General features: G+C 39.9%; 2 non-coding genes across 2 annotated transcripts; both read left to right on the top strand.

Moving 5' to 3' along the window:
* Positions 1-769: 769 nt before the first annotated feature.
* On the top strand, positions 770-842 carry TRNAM-CAU (transfer RNA methionine (anticodon CAU)). Its single transcript has one exon. It is a non-coding gene; the product is annotated as a tRNA-Met (tRNA).
* Positions 843-2,631: 1,789 nt separating this feature from the next.
* On the top strand, positions 2,632-2,703 carry TRNAE-CUC (transfer RNA glutamic acid (anticodon CUC)). The gene has a single exon. It is a non-coding gene; the product is annotated as a tRNA-Glu (tRNA).
* The last annotated feature ends 2,297 nt before the right edge of the window (positions 2,704-5,000 follow it).

Here is a 5,000-nt window from a genome sequence, read left to right as displayed (position 1 = left end):
ATAATTAACTGATTACGTTTCGATTTTACAGCCCACTTCATAAAAAAAAATGCAAGCACGCACACGTGTGTATGTCGGGGGGGAGAGAGAGAGAGAGAGAGAGAGAGAGAGAGAGAGAGAGAGAGAGAGAGAGAGAGAGAGAGAGAGAGAGAGAGAGAGAGAGAGAGAGAGAGAGAGAGAGGAGGGGGAGCATGCATACATACACGTGTGTGTGTGTGGGGGGGGGGGTGTAGGTGTAGGTGTACAGTAGGTGGAGAGAAAGAGAGGAAGAGGGAGAGGGAGAGCCACACACACACGCGCGCGCACGCACCCTGCTTACTCGTACGGCGTACGCACACTCGCAGGCATACAAACACACTACTATTACAAGTCTGGTCTGTCTGTTTACGGCTTCCAATATATCGCTCGCCCTCAAACTTTTTGGAAGGAATGTTTTTGAGTTCATGGAGATTTGAGACTGCTTAAAGTTAACGGAAACAAAAATGAAATATGAGTATATCGGTTTTAGCTTGTATAATATACTGTTTACCTTTTTATTCATTCATTTGCTCCTTCATTTATCCATTCTTTCTTGCTTTCTGCTGGTTGACATAGGCTAGACCACCATGCAGATTGAACTGTGCAATGATGTCATTGAACTTATTTCTTACTCCTACTCCGCTTTGTTACTTACATACATATAAGGTATTGTCCATAGAATTCGGTACGGAAGAGCAGTCAATATTGACCTAATTTTAGAATTTTTTCAAGGTATTTTAAGGAATTCGTGGCCTCGATGGCGCAGTAGGCAGCGCGTGAGTCTCATAATCTCAAGGTCGTGAGTTCGATCCTCACTCGGGGCAAGTGTTTTGATTTTTTTTTTTCATTACGTGTAATTACTCAGAAGGAATAGATGTTATGGAATTGGTAACAGATCTAGCAACAACAAAAACTTGAGAATAATAACAAAAGTAGAAAATGGAAGTTTAGTGATGTAAAGGCAGGAATGCAATAGACATGTAATAATATTAGTCATGATGTTAAGAACTTAATATTAGTAATACAAACAATCAACGGAGGCAACAATGAAATTGCTTATACTCATAATGATGATTATTATCACTTAACAATTCCAATACTACGGCTTTACTACAGATGTTTAAAATAGTAATGGTACCACAATAATGGTGATAATTATACAAGTAATCACAGTGATGAATCCAATAACATTATTTGTGGTATCAATGCAAACTCAGACTCAGGCGGTATTTTACGTTATAGTGACGTTGTGTTTTTGGTTTCATGAGCGGTTTAGTTTCCGACTACTAAGCACGATTTACTGGGCGGAAGCGTACAGAGTTACACTCACATCAACACCGAAAATAACTTTCGGCAGACACAAGACAATGTGTCAAACGATTAACAAATGCAAGTTATCAACCCAGGAGCCGGGAGCCCGGTCCCATTAAGCCTGACCCATGTTCAGTAAGATTTGGCAGCTATTGGAAGCTGCCTCATCTGATCATCATAACTGAAACTTATATGGTGATCGAAAAGCCTCCGTGCATTCCAGTTCCCACGGAAGTAGTGTCAGACACAATCGTCTCACTAGTCCAGTAACAGCATTGGGGGGGGGGGGGGCTGGCTGGCTGAGGAAGCGTGTATGTTCACACTCCAGACGATATCGCTGCAGAGTGAAATGATCACCAAGTGGGCACTACCTTTGCAGAAAATCCCTTTCCCAAATTTATCCGCGTTACTGTTGTCTGGCTGGGCAATAATTGGGTGTACGTCATCAATGGAAGTACGAATTGGCTGCGATTTTTCAGATTTACAAACAAGAAACCAGCGTTATTTTGCACAAAATGAGTTTAGGATATCCAATTGGTAATTTAGCAAATTAGACCATTAAAACAAGAAATTACATCGTTTACATTAAACAAGTGAAGTTCGTATCAGGTCTGACTCGAAGGGTCTCTTGCAGGGTTAGTTACCGGGCAGTTAAGTATCTGAGCTCATTGATTACGAGCGACTGAACTCTTGGTGGACTACATATGATATAACAATAATGGTTGTATGAGTACTTTTTATCATCAGTAGGACTTCTAATATTATTGATGTCATTAATAATTTGTGATTTCTGCTGACATCTATATACCACTATCACCGCCGCTCTCACAATCGTTTGCTGCAACCGTTATTTCCATTACTACTGCTATTACTATTGCCAACACTTCTGGTGTTATCGCTGCTATTATGCGGTAGAGATGCAAATTTTGATAAGAAAATAATACCGTGCTGGGAATCGAACACGGGCGTCGCTAGTGGGAACCGCGTATACAAGCCAATAGTTTACACGGGAGTACAACTGTCTACTATATATGATTTTGTTTCATTTTAAGAAACAGGGAAGTATCAAGAAATGGTTTACACAACTTTTAACTAATTCGATGTAAGAATAATCTGTTGCTAAACTCTTCTTTTCAAAACAGTCGCATGGTGTATGGGGACTAACACTAACATTCTTAAAATATTGATCACAGGAAAACTGACTTGTACTTCAGTATTATGGAACTCCCTCTAAAGAAAGAAAGAAAAGAAAAACAAAAACAAATAAAAAAACTAAAATGAGTTTCCAGATGTAAGTATCCCTCCCGTGTGGTCTAGTGGCTAGGATACGCGGCTCTCACCCGCGAGGCCCGGGTTCGATTCCCGGCACGGGAACGTTTTGTTTTGTGTATACGCGTGATCAACTGAAAATAAACACTTTCACGAGATCAAGTCAGCATGAAGTTTTGAATACTATGGCAGTTATGTCAAAGCATGTGAGAAATTGTGATTTTATAACAAGTCAACGATCAAATAAAAAAATAATTTTCTAAAATGTTCAACCATTTATTTTGTTTACCGTTAGGCTTGAATGTATGTAATTTTGTAGATCTATTTGACGCATTAAGTTGCATTTGCACATTTCGATTGCAATTCATTTTACCATAGAGTTGAAACTATAATATAATAGATTTTATTGCTAGTCACGGCTCGATTTGATTCCAGACGTAATGACTGAGTAAACATAAAATAATTGGGGCATCGTTATTGTAGTGCCTATGATCTGCCAAGCACAATGATAGCCTGATGTTATTCTGTGAAAAATACTAGCATTTGATAATTTTGCAAAGTGCCAGTGGCTCATAGCTTGTGGCATCTGAGTACCATCTGGCCGAGAGAATGGATCTCCCTCTCTGCGGAGTTGCAGGATACTGGTCTGTCCTAAAGTTGCCGCTCTTAATCTCAAGAACTTTTGGCTTGGTTAAATGACCAGTGCATTTAAGGGCTGTCTCTGAATATCTGTCATCAAGCTCATTTCCTTTATTGTCAGTGTGGCACTAAGGAAATATCTACCGTGGCCGAGAATCCTCTGTGGTATATGTTGTGAAGACTGTCTACCCTACAAAGGCTGAACTACAACATATCCCCCACCCGGGGATTTATGGGCTAAGGTTCCCATGATAACAGTCATTACCTGAATTCATGAGACATTGATATCTGCAAGGATTTATTAAGTAAAACCAGCACCTACAGTGCTGGTGTTGGAATTGGCAGATCAATGCATGAAGTACATTATATTACCTGGAGGAGTTAGGAATACTGACTCTCTTTTCCTCGTTCGAGTTTACAACCAGAACTCGGTCAGGGATTGTGGTCACGGTTAGGTGTGACATAGTCTGATGAGTCTATGCTTTTGTAAAGCAATTTCTCTTTTAGCTGATAGGATATCAGCACCATGAATTTGTGCTTATGGAACTTAGTCAAGTTTAAAATGTCTTAGCACTTTCTCTCAAAGATGCATGTCCTGGGGTCCATATATGATCTTTGCAAAGATCTGTGCTGCTGTTAGATTAATTTGGTCCAAGGGAAGAAGGTTGGCCTTCATCTAGAAGTTGAGAAACAGAATGATTCACACAGCTTTGTTTTGAAGTCTGCTCGTGTCTGTGATTGGCAGTGATCAGGATGGCAGACACAAGGCCCATGGTGGGAAGGACTGCAAATACGGAGTCTTATTACACTATGTTCAGTTCCTTGGCATAAAGTCATTGCTCTCATGGCAGATACCTACATTAGTTTGGCTTACCAAGCACTGTTCCTCCATAGGCCCAGCCGTTTTACTCATAGTCTTGCACCATGGACAATTCTTAGAGCCATGACCTTTGAATTAGCTGCAGAAACGTTATCTTGCCTCACTCAATGAGTTGAATGTCGAAGATACTGACCACCAAGGTGGTAAATAGTGCTGGTCTATGCACCTCATCCTGTGGTGATCCATTTTCCTGTGGCAAGTGCTATGAAAGGTGACTTTAGAACCTGACTGGCAGCTCTGTTCCTAAAATAGTGCTCTATCCAGGTCAGGAGTTTGCCTCTGAGTCTCCGCTCCATCAGTCTCTTTAATAGCAAGATGGCTTGTTTGTTCAAAAGCCTTCAGGAATAGACTATCAGAACCACTAGAGGGTAATTACATACATTCAGATATGCACTCGCACTAATTGTACCCTCTACATGAGCATATAAACATGGCATGGGAGGCATTTTCAAAGGCAGGAACCTGCACCAATTTTAAGAATAGGTTGTATGGTTATCAATAATTCATGACGGGTGTTAGGTATATAGTTTAAATATGTATTATATTGTGTGTTTTCATAACAGTTGTATTTAGGAATTAGAATATATTTGAATTAACAAAAAACAAAGCTTTTGAAAGAACAAACACAACCCCCTCTTTAAAGACAATGATACCAAATAATTTTCCAGAAAGTACTCAATCAAAACTGTCATTTTTTTCAATTGTATAGATTTATCCATGTGTATATACTCCACGAATATTTATTGAGTGCAGTTCTGTGTTCAGATATCCATGAGCTTATACACTGGGTGATTATTAACCCGTTTGATACAGGGGACGTGAACGAGATGATAAAAAAATATATCACGGGCCTGTATAACGTGAACTTCCAGACGCGGGTAAA

The sequence above is a fragment of the Penaeus japonicus genome, unplaced genomic scaffold, assembly GCF_977035675.1.
Source record: "Penaeus japonicus unplaced genomic scaffold, GWHDUDI00000001_assembly GWHDUDI00000001, whole genome shotgun sequence".
NCBI classification, from domain to species: Eukaryota; Metazoa; Arthropoda; class Malacostraca; order Decapoda; family Penaeidae; genus Penaeus; species Penaeus japonicus.
Note: the sequence above shows the minus strand (reverse complement) of the source record. Positions and strands in the feature narration are given on the sequence as shown.